Source organism: Odocoileus virginianus, chromosome 1 (genome assembly GCF_023699985.2).
Source record: "Odocoileus virginianus isolate 20LAN1187 ecotype Illinois chromosome 1, Ovbor_1.2, whole genome shotgun sequence".
NCBI lineage: Eukaryota > Metazoa > Chordata > Mammalia > Artiodactyla > Cervidae > Odocoileus > Odocoileus virginianus.
In genome coordinates this window covers 10,881,567-10,897,337 of record NC_069674.1, presented here as the reverse complement: position 1 = coordinate 10,897,337, position 15,771 = coordinate 10,881,567, and positions in this window count along the sequence as shown.

The following is a 15,771-nucleotide window of genomic DNA, read 5'->3' as shown; positions in this document are numbered from 1 at the left end:
TTGCTCTTATTCAGTGTGTTAGTTTACTACGGCTGCCATCATAAAATACTGCAGTCTGGGTAGCTTAAAGGATAGAAATTAATTTTGTCATCGTTCTGGAAGCTGGAAGTCCAAGTTGTAGTGCTAGAAGAGTTGGTTTCTGGTGAAAAGTCTCTTCTTGGCTTGTGTACAGCCTTCTATTCATGTGACGTCACATTGGTTTTTTTTTTTTTTTTGCTGTAAGCATGCGCTCCTAGTGCTTCTTTGTCTTCTTCTAAGGTTACCAGTTGTATTGGATTAAAGCCTCACTCTTACGACCTCATTTAGCTTTAATTATCACCTTGAGGATCCTATCTCCAAATACAGTCACACTGAGGGTTAGGGCTCCTATGTATGAATTTTTATGCGGACACAATTCAGTCTATAAAATTTAGGAAAGCCATTTATTCTTTTGTAGTATACGTGATAAACTGTAACCTGGCAGTTACTATTTATCCAAAGTCTCTTTTCACAAATCTCACTCTATCAATCACACACCCACACACCCACCCGCACACATTCATACTCACAACCCTCAGACACATAGACATTCCTGCCTATCTCACAGGTGCACAGATAGCCTTGGTTTATGTTGTCTGCATTTCTGAATTTTATTTTTAAAAATATTTTCTTGGCCACCCCACATGGTACACGGGATCTTAGTTCCCCAATCACGGCCCTTGCATTGGAAGCATTGAGTTTTAACCACTGGACCACCAAGGAAGTCTCCATTTCTGAATTTTACACTAGTGTTTCTGACAACCATAACGCTCAGCTAGTGATTGATAATTTATTTTTCCAGAACAAAGTTTTTTTTTCATTTTACAAATTTGGCTGGATGATAATAATCATTATTTTCGCTCGGGCCTGGTGCACTGGGAAGACCCAGAGGAATCGGGTGGAGAGGGAGGTGGGAGGGGGGATCGGGATGGGGAATACATGTAAATCCATGGCTGATTCATGTCAATGTATGACAAAAACCACTACAATATTGTAAAGTAATTAGCCTCCAATAAAAATAAATGGAAAAAAAATAATAATCATTATTTTCATCTTATTTGATACTACTACTACTACTATTATTATGTTATTGAGTCTTCAGGATTGTGCTTCCTTTATAACCTTAACCTCCATCTTACAAAGGAGGAGATAAGCTTTGAGAAGTAGTGAGTTGCCTAAGGCCTCAGAGCTGGTAAGTTCCATGCTGTCTGACTAAGGACAGAGCTCTTAACCTCAAACAGCAGAAACTTAACACACCAAGGTTGTAGAGTCAAAGCTATTGTTGTTTTCAGTAGTCATGTACAGATGTGAGAGTTGGACCATAAAGAAGGCTGAGTACTGAAGAACTGATGGTTTCGAACTGTGGTGTTGGAGAGGACTCTTGAGAGTCCCTTGAACTGCAAGGAGATCAAACCAGTCAATCTTAAAGGAAATCAACCCTGAATGTTCACTGGAAGGACTGATGCTGAAGCTGAAGCTCCAATACTTTGGCCACCTGATGCAAAGAGCCATTTCACTGGAAAAGACCGTGATTCAGGGACAGATTGAAGGCAGGAGGAGAAAGGGATGACAGAGAATGAGATGGTTGGATGGCAACACTGACTCAATGGACATGAGTTTGAGCAAACTCCAGGAGATAGGGAAGGACAGGGAAGCCTGGCATGCTGCAGCTCATGGGGTCGCAAAGAGTCAAACACTGCTGAGCAACTGAACAACAAGAGCAACAACAAGAATGAGTTTTAGAGAGCCCTGACAAATCTCCTCTTTCTTTATCTTGCAAATGAATTTTCTCTCTTCAGTCCTAGTTAGAGCTAGAGCTTTCAGCCTGTCCCTGAGTGGGTGAAGCACTGGGTCGAGTCTCATGTCTGTCTGTCATGAAAATATTTTAGGCTGTTTATTTCCATCATGTTTACAACTGCTTGTTTGTAATCTCTCCCCACCCTGTCTGTCATGGCTCTGCTCCAGAAGGACTACGATGACGAATAAAACACAATTCCTGGGCAAAACTCAAAATGCAACTAGGTAGTAGATGTATCTGATCATTTAAAATTCGTCATGATGAACAGAGTACTTTATACAGTCAGTTCACACTGTTGTAGCAGTAATAAAATAAAAATAGACAGAAATATCTGGGTGGCCATAAAATAGTTTATTCTGGAATAGCTTTGAGGCATAAATGGAAGGTAGGTAAAAGTTTGCCAGGCAAGGCAGAAGGTGTTCCAGGTTGGAGCACAGCGTGTTTCTATGTTATGGTATTTGTTTAACGGTGGGTTTTTGTTTTGCAATATTTAAAAAAAAGAACTAATGTATGTTGGCCCTGTCCCTTCTACATCCTCACTCCCCAGTCAGTCCTAGTGTTTTCTGCCCTGCAGGTATGTCCTCCAGGTGAAAATAAAGTGCCAGGCATTTGATAGCTAAACAGCCTGGCAAATTTAGGATTATATAAATTGGATGTACACTGATAACAACTGTGGAATGCTTTTATTTTACTGCAAACAGATAGGAATGGATAAACATCAAAAATTAAAATATCAATTATTGATGTAATCAACAATGTGCGCTGTGCTTAGTCGCTCAGTCACGTCTGATTCTTTGTGACCCCATGGTCTGTAGCCTGCCAGGGACCTCTGTCCATGGGGAGTCTTCAGGCAAGAATACTGGAGTGGGTTGCCGTGCCCTCCTCCAGGGGATCTTCCCAACCCAGAATTGAAACAGGGTCTCCTGCCTGCCTGCCTGCATTGCAGGCAGATTCTTTACTAGCTGAACTACCAGGGAAGCTGTCAAATCAGAATGTCTCCTGTCACTCCCATTCCTTGGCCAGGGGAAAAAAAATATTCACCCACCCAGTATGAAAGTCCTCTCATTTATTCCCTACTCACATATGATTAGTTTGAGGTTTATTAGAATTGGGCTTATTTTACAAATGAGGAATTTTATTCCTACATGACTTCTAGCACAACAAATAATCCTGTTTTCGAGTTCACAGACTTCATCCTTCCTGACAGCCTAGTACAAGCCCCTTAGCTGCTCTTAACCCAGGTCAATCGATCTCTCTCTCTCCATCTATTTTTCTCCATCTTTGCTCTAGTCTTAAGGTCCAAGGCATCAATCTTTTGATAATGATATCCTTTCTGCCTGTGCCCTGGTCTCTTCCCCACTCCTGCTCTCATAAAACCTTCCCACCATTATCCTCAAATCGCTGACTTTCTGCTGAAAAAGCAGAGCCACTGGAGCTGGGAAGGAGATAACTAGGGAACTTCGTAACGCCCCTCTCGCGCACACATCTCATCCTCCAGATAAATATGCGTCTCCGGCCACTTCTGTGACAGGTTCCTTCTGCAAGCCTCCAGCTCTGGCGGCAAGGGAGCAGAACAATTTGGACCTGAGGGCGAACTGGAAAGTGGGAGGAGCAGAAAGGCCTGGATGAGGTGAACAGTGGAAAATGAGAATTTGGGATATTTTCATGGAAATTCACATGGAACACTGGCAGCAGGAAACAGATCTACTGAAAAAATGTATCTATAAAAGGCAAATATGTAGTATGCAAGTATAGGCTAAGTAAATCTCTGCCAGGAAATTAACTTGTGGTGTTGGTTCAGTAATAGCTGAAATAGAGACTACACGGGTTAACCTTTGGACAGACATTCTTAGGATGAAAGAAAGGAACAGAAGAGGAACACTGGCTAACAGTAGTGTTCGGTGAGAAGAGGAAAAGTAGGGGAGGAGAGCTACTATTTTCTCATGATAACAGAGTTAGTGCTTTAAGCAGGGGTTTCTGAATCTGGCTGATCATAGGAATCATCTGAGAAGCTTTTAAAAAATATATTATGTGACCTTCTGTGGACCTATTTAGTCAGAATCTCTAGTTGTGAGACTGTGAGATCCAGGAATATATATATATGTTATATATAAATAACATATTATGTATAACATAAAATTGTCATCTCAGTCACTTGAGATACTTTTCAAATGATTCAGACAACCAGTAATTTGGGGAAATCACATTTTCCTGTGATCTTTTCAGTAAGTCAGTGAGGGAGGTTAAGGAGGATACACGCCTGTTACGCAACTTTGGAGACGTGTGTGAGAGGCTGCAGGGCAGTGGAGAGTGAATTTTGTGCAAACGGGTCAGGTGGTTAGTGAAACAGCAGAGAGGAGCAGGCCCGTCACAGCTCAGACTGTGGGGCCGCAGCTGCCTGCTGGGACACACCCGCGCTCTCTGCTCACCGCTCTGCTCTCCTGGCTTCGGGCTCTGTGGAGAGGATGGTTATGGATGGATGTTTTAACAGAATGTTCCATCCGGCTGACCACCCTTTTCAGATAAATCCTGGGACGTGGATGTATAGGAGAAGCCATATTGTTTATTATCAAGGTGAACAGTTCATCAAGGTGCACTTCCACACTCCAGGGAAGCATCTAGTGTGAACTGAGGGTCAGGCTTGGAAGTCAGAATCTTGAGGGTGATTCTTGGTTCTACCCCTCGCTGCCCTGTGACCTTAGGCACATTCCCTAAGCTTCACAGACCTCAGAGTCTTCAGATGTAAGATAAGGATTATAGTACTCTCTCCTCCATATAAACTGTTGTGAGAATTCAGTGAGAAAATGCACGTAAAGAGCTTGGAACCATGCCCAATAAGGAGGTGCATACTTCTAGAAGAATTCTCCAACCCATTCCCTAACGTACCGTGGCAAATTCACAGACCACAGGGGTCACACGGCGTGAGAGCACAGAGCGGGTGAGTGGTAGGTCTGGGTTTTACATTCAAGCCTAACTGACTTTAAGCCTGTGCCCGTGCCGCTCAGCAGTGACCCTTGGCCACGAGAGATTTATTCAAGTCAGAGGTGGTCAAACCATGGTGGGCTGAGGGCCCTGAAGAAGACGAAGATGGCACCTGATAGAACTGAAAAGGATAGATTACTAAAATCCCTGCAATTACCTCTCCCTTCCTGAACAATTCAGAAATTGAAGGAGATGAAAACACAGGGGAAATTTGCAACTGAAATAGAAACTACTGAGAGAGTTACTTTCTCTTGGTAGAAAATACGGTGTGACCAGGAACTCGGAAATTTTTCAATTACTGAGAAAGATACATAGTGGAAGAACAGATGAAGAATCAATTTAGAATTCCAGGGGGACAACTGGTTATATAAGAATGGAAAAATAATCACAAGATATTACTTTGCTCTGTAGTCAACAACAAACAGCTTATGGGATCTCAGTTCCCTGTGCATGTGTGTTAAGTGAGCTGCTTCAGTCACTTCCAACTCTGGGACCTATGGTTTGTAGCCCAATTAAAATACAGCACCTATTAAAAATAGAGTTTCTGGTTTTCCAAGTGTTCAATGAAAGCAAATCACACAACGTAAGAGTTCTGAGTTTAAGCTTCTTCTCAGGGATCTCAGTGAGGACTCATAGCCCAGCAAATAGCTTCTCAATAGTTCTGAGGGAATTGTTCAAAGAGGTAGGGGGAGAAATTAGTTTCACATGTGTATATGTATGTGTATGCATGTATACATAATATATATATGATTTATCTTACATATATATGCTCTTTGGCTAGGGAATATGCACAGTCAAGCATTCATTCTTGGTAAAAGATAGTTAACAAAAAACAGATATCTTATGTTAACAATTTTGGTTTAGTCATGAAGTCGTGTCCAGTTCTTTGTGACCCCGTGGACTGTTAACAGTATTAGTGCCTTTTCTATGTACGGGAAGATGCAAGAATCTGGGTTCATCAAACTTCTGCCTAAGATATACCTCTAACTATCCATAGGGCCTGTTTTTCCAAAGCACTGGACATTCTGCTATCTGTTGTCTGATCCCCCCAATCCTCTCCACTGCCGACTTCTTCCGTGGCTATAAACTATCGCTTGTCCATGCTATATTTGGAATAGAGCTCAGTTCTATACAGAAGTCTCTTTCTTCCTCTTGCAGTTCCTGAATAAAATCTGCTTTTACAGCCATTACTACTGCTCAGTTCTGTTTTTCTTTGGCAGTGGTCAAACCCCTGGCACCTATGGGTGGCCGTATTATTCGCAGATTGCTGCAGAGACTACTGAACCATGTCTCCTTTGGGGACTTCTCTACTTTGATCAGACAGCTCTTGTGCAGTCCCTAACCCTGACACACCTCAGTCCTCAGCTGCATTCTTCCACTCCCCATCTCCCCAGATCACAGAGGCTGTGCGTGTGTGCTCAGTCATTAAGTCCTGTCCGACCCTGTGTGACCCCATGGACTGTAGCCCGCCAGGCTCCCCTGTCCATGGGATTCTCCAGGCAAGAATACTGGAGTGGATTGCCAGTTCCTTCTCCAGGGGATCTTCCCCAACCAGGGATAGAACCCATGTCTCTTGCATGTCCAGGCGGGTTCTTTACCACTGAGCCACCTAGGAAGCCAAGCTCACCGAGCAGATATCTGGAAATCAGAGCTCCAGATGAGCAACACAGCAGGCTTCTTAAAGTAATGAAAGCCAAATTGGCTGAAGTTAATAAAACAGGAATATGATGATGGTGATAAATATATATAGAGAGGGAGAGAGACAGACGGTGTTCTATGCCACTTGAAGACTGATTTTAAACATTTAAAACATTCTCTTTTCAATAAAAGTTTTTGATAACCCAATTTGGAGCAAATTCAGTGCAAAATATACAGTGTGAATAGAAGAAATCCAAGAAGCTACTTGGGAAATTCTCCATGTTACAACTAAAATAGATCAATTCCATGTAAGTTTCACTAGGGAGATCAACTTTTTAAAGCATTTTCTCTCCTACTCCTATTTTCTATATTTTTTAGGGGTTATTTTCTCTTTTCAACTCCCAGATTTCTTAGTGATTAAAAAGTTTTTTTCTACTCTATTTATAATTTCCAAGAACTTTTTCTTTATTTTTAAATGCTCTTCATTTTTTTCCTCTAGCAATCTGTTCTTGTTTAATGAGTGTAATTATCTTCTTTCTGAAATTATTAAATAGTTTTACTTAAATTTTTCTAGTTCTTTTTTCTTTACACTCCATATTATTTTTCTGTTTATTTCCATCAGAGTCCTTTATGCTAAAATCCTTAAGATGCCTGTGATCCATGATCCATGAATATTTTAAACACAATTATTAAAAAGCCAGTCTTTGGGCAGAAGGCATATTTGGTTGGTGGGTCAAGTCAGTCTCACTCTAAGACAATTGCTTGGGGAAACTGTTCATTTGGTTATGGGATATTCAAATGTCAGTATTTGTAGGTCCTTTCTTCTGGCCTGGTTCTTTCATCAATAGGGAAATGCCTTATTCCTAGAGTGGTTGGGAAGGGGATCTCCCACCCAGTAAGCTTACTTTCCCTCAATCTCCTCTTTTAAGTGCAGCTGTCAGCTACGCTTGGAGTCCCATGTTCAGGGATTTGCTGACTTAATCACTCAGGACAAGTTGTCTGGTTGTGTAGATTTAGGATCATTTGTCCAGACCTGTGGTGCTGGAGAAAACTCTTGAGAATCCCTTCAACTGAAGGGGATCAAACCAGTCAATCCTAAAGGAAATCAACTCTGAATGTTCATTAGAAGATCTGATGCTGAAGCTGAAGCTCCAATACTTTGGCCACCTGATGTGAAGAACTGACTCACTGGAAAAGACTGATGCTGGGAAAGATTGAGGGCAGGAAAAGAAGGGGGTGACAGGATGAGATGGTTGGATGGCATCACCAACTCAGTGGACATGAGTTCGAGCAAACTCCAGGAGATAGTGAAGGCCAGGGAAGCCTGGTGTGCTGCAGCTCATGGGGTAAAGAGTGGGACCAGACTTAGTGGCTGAACAACAGCAGCAGGGGGCACAGCAGGCCTCACTGCTCCTTAGCAGACTGTCAGCTGGTCCTTCTGCTTTCACTTCCACTTGGAATCCTACCCCTCAATTCAGGTGTGCTGAAAAAGTGAAAGTGTTAGTCGCTCAGTCGTGTCCGACTATTTGCGACTCCAAGAACTGTAGCCTGCCAGGCTCCTCTGTCCATGGGATTCTCCAGGCAAGAATGCTGGAGTGGGTTGCCATGCCCTTCTCCAGGGGATCTTCCTGACCCAGGGATTGAACCCAGATCTCCTGCATTGCAGGCAGATTCTTCACTGTTCTAGCCACCTGGGAAACTCGGGACTCTCCAATTTCTGCTTTTGGGTTCCCCATACCCTGGTTGCTGTCACTTTAGGTTTTGACCTCTCCACTCTGCTAATTCAGTATCTGCTTATCCCCTAATTTTTTCTCCCAGAAATTTGTTGCTACCTTCCATCAACTGTTGTTTCCTTTGCTCTTACTCTTTACTGGGGTGAAGGTCCATATCATTAAAAAAAAAAAATAATCCTTTACAGTTATTTTAAGCAGAGTTTTCATGATAAGCAGAGATAAACACATATTGTGTCTGCCACGTTTACTTCAAGTGGCAGTAGTTTACTGCCACCACTCACTTTTATCTTTCAGCAATAGGCTAATGATGGTATCAAGTGAAATTGGAGATTTCATCAGTGTTTTTAAAGCTACTAATGCCAATAACAAAGAACAGGTTATATTGAATCTATTTTTCAAGCAAGTTTCTAGATGATGGGGTAAAATTGGAGATCTATAAATTTATTTATCAGAATATTGAAAGCTAAATCCAATTTCAGATAACACTGGAAAGAACATTAGATTAGAAGTTGCAAGTTCTCAATTCAAAATATATCTTTGCCTTCTTGGGCAAAGTACTTGTTTCCTTGGCCTTACTAAAATATTGGCAATTTGATTACTTGGCTTCTAAGATTCCTTCTCAACTAAACATTTTGTGTTCCTATTAGAATTTAAAATCCCTACTTGGGCTCACTATTCCCTCAAATATTTTTGTGTGTGTGTGCTAAGTCACTTCAGTTTTGTCTGACCTTTTGTCACTCCATGGGCTGTAGCCCACCAGGCTCCTCGGTCCATGGGATTCTCCAGGCAAGAATGCTGAAGTGGGTTGTCATGCCCTCCTCCAGGGGCTCTTCCCAATCCAGGGATTGAACCATCCCTCTCGCATCTCCTGCATTGGCAGGCAGGTGCTTTACCACTAGCATCACCTGGGAAGCTTATGATAAATGCTCAATCAATATTTGTTATGGGCAAATGTTTCCTGTAAATTGATTTCTTTTCAGCATGTGTCACTAACTCCATGTCAATGGACTCTATATCTTATCAGTTCCAAAATGCAATGCCCACAAGAACCCAGAGCAGGAAGAATAGGCTTAATGAGAGAGCTCAAAAATAAACAAAAGCTGTTGGAAGCTTTTGAGAACAGTCATGGCTTCCTGTGCATTTGAGGAAGGAAACTTTTCAAATATCACTGAATTCTGAGATTCAGTGACACTGGGACCCTGGGATCAGTGGCCCTTCAATAGAAATGAACATTATCTTCCATTAGAGCAATTTGTATTTTGTGGACCTTATACTATAAAATCTAAGAAGTCTAGAATAGTTTGAATTTATGAAGCATTTCTATGCACATCATTTAATTTTATCTCCACAATAATGCTTTGATGTTGACATAACAGAAGGGGAAAGTGAGGTGAGAAAAGTTAGTTAAATGATTTTCCAAATGTCACCCAGCTGAGCATTGGCCAGACCAGGTATCAGCAAACTATGATGTTGGTTAGGAGGATGGAAGGGCAATTCTGGCCCACATTTTGTTTTTACAGTTATACTGTAACACAGACTCACCCCTATGATGGATTAACTCTATTTTCACAAGAAAAAAGACTTGAGGCAAAGAAATGATCATTACTAGACAAAGTCATACAGGAAAATGTTGACATTGGAAGGATTCAACCCAGGGATTCAATCCAAGAATTCAACCTAGAGCCTTGTCTCCACACCTGTGCTAGTACTGTTTCTGGTGTTCAAATCCTGAATCTAGCTCTGTGACCCTGGGAAATTCACTCCCTTAATCTCCCATAAATTAACACTGTGACAAATGATTAAAACAGAGCTTGGCACATTGTGAGCACTCAGTAAAGTTATTATTTTTATTAACATTCATTCAAAGTCTTTCATTATCCTATTTCTTTCCAATAGGAAAAATGACTCAGAACTGTGGGCTAGATGCTCAACAAATGCTGTCTTAGGTAACTTTTTTAGAAAATGGTAACTAGTTTCATTTTAGAAGAAAAGAATGGAGGTTCTGAAAGGTTGAGTGACTTGTTCTGATATGATTCCTGATCTCTGGTTTTTAAGTCCACCTTCTCTGCATTATTTATTTTAATCTTATCATTTTCCTTTCTTGAACTCAGTGCTTAAAAAATACAATAAATGAATGGATCATCTCTATGTCCCCTCTTCCAACCAACCAACCAACCAATCAGCCACTCAACTAACCAATTAATCAACCAGCATCAACAAGAGGCAAGTACATTCACTCTACTCAAATGTGTCTAGTGGCCATTTGCCTTATTCCCTTTAAGCAAGCTGTCTCTGGAATCTGATATATATTGTTCCTGCAATTCTCTTTATTAAAAGCCTGTTTACCCTTTGAAGTCAGATTCAAATGGCACTGAGTACTTAAGGAGTTTGCTTATCCCCAAGGACAGAAATGGTTTCTTCTTTTCAGAATCCAATAGTATTATTGTTTGCATCCATGTTTATGGAGTTTATACAATATATTCTTACCTGAAGTATCATTTTCATATGTGCCTTCAAGTATCCTCAGAAATAGGCAACTTTAAACACTTTTGTTGAAGAAGGTGAAAGATATAGACATACTAAATAAAAAAGGAAGCCTTCAGGGAATATAATGAATGCTTCTTTTTCAAAATATACAAATTATTATTTTGAATGTATTTATGAAGATATGCTCTCTGCAAAGTGCCTTGTATCATTAAATGGTAGGCATTCAATAAATATTTGCTCTAGATCCCAAGTTCTTTTTATAATGCTAATTTCCTATTTCCATTATTTCAGTACAATTAATTTTAAAAGCATCAAGATAAAGATAATAACATAGACAAAATAGATAATTTATTCTAATACCTTATCTCTGTGTTTGTCATTTGAAAGTGTCTATCTCTAATTCATTTTACATCCTGTGTTAGTAGCTTCAATATATTTTATTTTGAAAAATAAAAATGACTTTTGGAAGATTTTAGCCCACCTTTCAAAACTCATAAAATGAGCCATTTATCATTCAAAATGAGTCCTTTTAAACAAAACAGCATGGTATTCTATTTATTTGTGTTCACGCCTTTTCAGCAATCTTTATGCATCTCAACTTATTTTGCAGTCTCTGCTTTATTTTTAATTTGATTTGCTTAATATCATTCTTAATTGGAGATGGAGAGAGCCACCACAGTGAAATAGGACCTACTTAAATTAATATTACAGAAGTAGGAGGGACAGTTTGAGAGATAGTCAGGTTGAATTAGTAAAAAGCTGCATTATAGGAAATTATTTAAAAAAAATTTTTTTTGCCAAGTACACTGGCAACTAACTGCCAGCAGAGTATTTTTCAAGTAGAAGCTTCAGTGACATTTCTTAATGGAAGTTTTGTATTTGTATCATGATCATTTAATCAAAAACTTATTCAGATTTCAAGTTTATTCTTGGTAAACTTAAATTTGTCTCAAACATAAATTTGCCATTTTTCTTTCATAGATAAATGTGAAATTTACTCATGGTAAATTATCATAGATTTTGAGTTTGTAGTTTGTTAATATGTATTCTATGTCTGTAAATATATATTCGTATAGTCTGTGTCAAATGAATTTACATAGTAAATCACTTCATCTAATTGGCTTGTATTATTGTTATAGAGGCTTAGTCTTAAAACAGAATTTGATAACCCCTGTAAGCCAGTACAGAACTGTTTCCTACTTTCTCCCCATCCCCCTCAGTTCATCTTAGAGATTTTATAGTCATCTTAAAAGTAGAAAGATTTAAATGAGCAGATAATCTGCTTGTCAGTTTTACCTGTTCCTTCCTGTAGGAAATTTAGCTGGTTTCAGACCTGTTGTGCCTAAGAACACCACATAGGATCACATTTTTAAAAATGAAAACTTATGAGTAATATAAGTGACTTTCAAGGTCAATTTTAACTAAATGTAATTCTCACCTATTAACTCTCTTTAGGACTCAACCTTCCCTATGTTCCCTTATCATTAGCCTTACCAAATGTCATGATTTCATGATAGGGTGTCAGCATACCTTTCAGTCCCATGGAAAGCTACTTTTCTTCTGACTGATGGAGTCTCAGATTTCCCCTGTGTGGACATCCTTCACTTCTGAATTCTACCATACTTTTACACATAAGAATTGAAATGTCCTTCTCTGATTGATGAGCTTGTATTTTGAGACTCAGCATAAATCTTATCTCCTCTGGGAGATTTGTCTTGGGCCTGATTGTTACTAATTATTCAGATATACTTAAAGAGTAGTATTCTTTAAGTTGTATATTGATTATAGGTTTCTTTTTCTGTCTCCTACAACACACTATGTATTTATAGCAAGTTGCATATAATAAGCATTTACAATGCTTAATGATAAAGTATGGAAATAAGGAGGTTATATTGTAAAATAATAAATGACTATTTTGGTATCATATGCAATCTTCCCTGGTAGCTCAGCCTGCAGTGCAGGAGACCCAGTTTCAGTCCCTGAATCGGGAAGATCTCTTGGAGAAAGGAATGGTTACCCACTTCAATATTCTTGCCTGGAGAATCCCATCGACAGAGGGGACTGGCAAGCTACAGTATGTGGGGTCGCAAAGAGTCAAACGAGATTGAGCGACTAAACATGCACAATCTCTTATATTTTACTTATTTCAACAGATGAATTGGGAAAATACAATTTACATGTCCAAATAAATCTTTGATTGTTAAAATATACAACTTTAAAAGGTTGTGAAATGTCTGAAAAGGTTAAATGGAAAACAAAGTATTTTGGGTAGTTCAAGCTTAAACATCACATCTCCACACACAAAGGACCGCTGCAGAATTTCATGGAATAGAAGCAGTAGTGTTCCTTCCTGATAGCTAGGATAAGCACACATCCCAGGTTGCTCAGGATGGCATCTGTTTACACCTGATAGCACTTCCTTTCTTCTCAGAAGTGTCCAGGTTTGGGTGATAAATTATATGGTCACTCTACATATAGTCTACTACAATGGCTTAAAGACTAATGGGGAGATCAAAAATCCTATAGAAAAAAAAAATCACATTAAGAAAACTAACAAACCCCTTGGAAGCAATACTTGCAAATATCCATTACATTACAGACCTTAATATATTTTAGCACAAAAGGAATTCACAAGTGACTAGGTCATAAATTCAATCTAAACTGCTAATTTTAGAGGATTTAGGAATCCCTTGACACTATTTTTATGAATTGGACCTACTTCTGATAAGATGAGTTTAGTTTGTTTCTTAGGGATTAAGATACTACACTGATCTTCATTTTCCTACTTTCTGGTATTTTTTCTTGTAGGAGACAGGAAGAATAAAAGAAAAGAAGGCCTCAGCAAGGGCCACAGAAGAAGTTTATAATTATTGATAAAGTGGATGCTATAAGGCATGAGATTCTTGGAACAAGTCCAGAGGGAACAGTTCATAGTCTTGAAAACAAGATATGATTCTGGGGTTGGAAAAGCGAGTCCAGACTGTTTCCCAACTGGCATCTCAGAGTCACATGTTTTACGTATCTGGTGGGAAAATCTACAGATAAGAATACTAGTCTTAGTTACCGATTTGTTATTGATCAATGTTTATTAGTTACTCAATGATTAATGATCACTTTGTTCTTTGGCCCTGAAGGCCACATGAGTTAGAGCTTAACTCCCCACAAATTCTTTCCTTCATGGCTGAAAAGTATAATAAAGCTGACTTGGATTCAGTTTCAGCACCTTCACCTTGGAGTGGTGTTGGTCCCCTGATCCTCGCTTTTCACCGAATTCTTGTGTCTTGATTCCCATTCTCTCTCTGTATCGCGCTTTCAGAAACAATACTGTCGAGCTGATCTTGACAATTTTATGCTTGTATAGCACTTTGTAGTGTACAGAGCATGTTTATACACATTTTGCATTTATATTAACATAAGATTTACCTTTAAGTGCTGTTATTTTTAGTATTTATTGTGTTAGAAAAGAAATATTTTATTTTTCTCTAGCTTCTAAAGTGAATAAAATGGATATTTGCCATTGTTTATACATAATAAAAAGGTTAAAGGGCTTCCCTGGTGGCTCAGCTGGTAAAGAATCTGCCTGCAATGCAGAAAACACCAATTTGATTCCTGTGTCTGGAAGATCCCCTGGAGAAGGGATAGGCTACCCACTCCACTATTCACGGGGTTCCCTGGAGGAGGACATGGCAATCCACTCTAGTAATCTTACCTGGAGAATCTCTATGGACAGAGGAGCCTGGTGGGCTATATAGTCCATAGGCTCACAGAGTCAGACACAACTGAACTACTAAAGCACAACCCAGTAAAAACATCACGGTAAAACGCTACATGGCATAGTATAAAGGTTAACATGACTAAATCTGTTAATACAGTGATTGTTTTCAGCTATTAGCTAGTTTGGGCTAAATGCAGAGTTAAGTTTCAGAACTGTTCTAACACTATGTTGTCTTGTCTTTCCAACAGATAAGAGTATATCCCTCTTACTAAGTATTGTAATATCTATTGTCAAGTTAATTTCTTCTGTTCCCATCAGTTATAATATTGTGTTATAACAGGCAAAATTTTTATAACTGAAGACAAATTTCTGTCTGTATATAAGATAGTGAATTCTAGACTGAAGAAATATACAAATAATAGAAATGCTGACTGAAGTAAGTGAAGTAAGCCAGACAGAGAAAGACAAATATCATATGATATCACTTATATGTAGAATCTAAAAGAAATTCTATAAATGAACTTATTTGTAAAACAGAAACAGACTTGCAGACATAGAACACAAATTTATGTTTACCAAAGAGGACAGGTGGGGAGGGAAGAAAGGAAGGATAAATTAGAAGCTTGGTGTTAATATATATACACTACTTATATATAAAATAGATAACCAGTAAGACCTATTGTATAGCACAGGGAACTATTCTCAATATCTTGTAATAACCTATGCTGGAAGAGAATGTAAAAAAAGATACATACACAGACACACACACACACATCTGTATTAACTGAATCACTTTGCTGTAGGGCTGAAAATAATACAGTGTTCTAAATCAACATTTCAATAAAAATTAGCAAATAATAATAATAATAATGCTGAAATTTTCTTAGTAAGATGATTTATCACAGTATAACCTTAGCCAGGGGACCACAAAGAAGAAAAACGCTGTAAAAAGTAAATAAAGACAATCCAATTGTTTCTAATTTTAGCATTTAATACAAATTTATATTTTATATTTATATTTAGCATTTAATACAAATTTATATTTTAAATGTGGCATAATCTTACTACTATTATTTGAATATATTTAAATGTTTTATTATAAAATTATTTACTTTTGCTATATGATTATATAGTTTTAAAAGCTGGCTCAACTTAAAAGTATTGATTTTATTATACTTATATATATTGAATTATATATTTATGTTAAATATTTATTGTATTTTTGATTTCATTATATGAAGGACAATTATTTTTATACCCTAGGGGACTCTCTGCCTGGTGTATCTATTTTGAAATGATGATATTTTACACGTAAATAAAAATGGCCTTAACTGGATCACTGTCAGCTTGTTAACAGTAGAAAGCTTTCTGAACAGAGAGCAAAGCTTTCACTTTGTAAT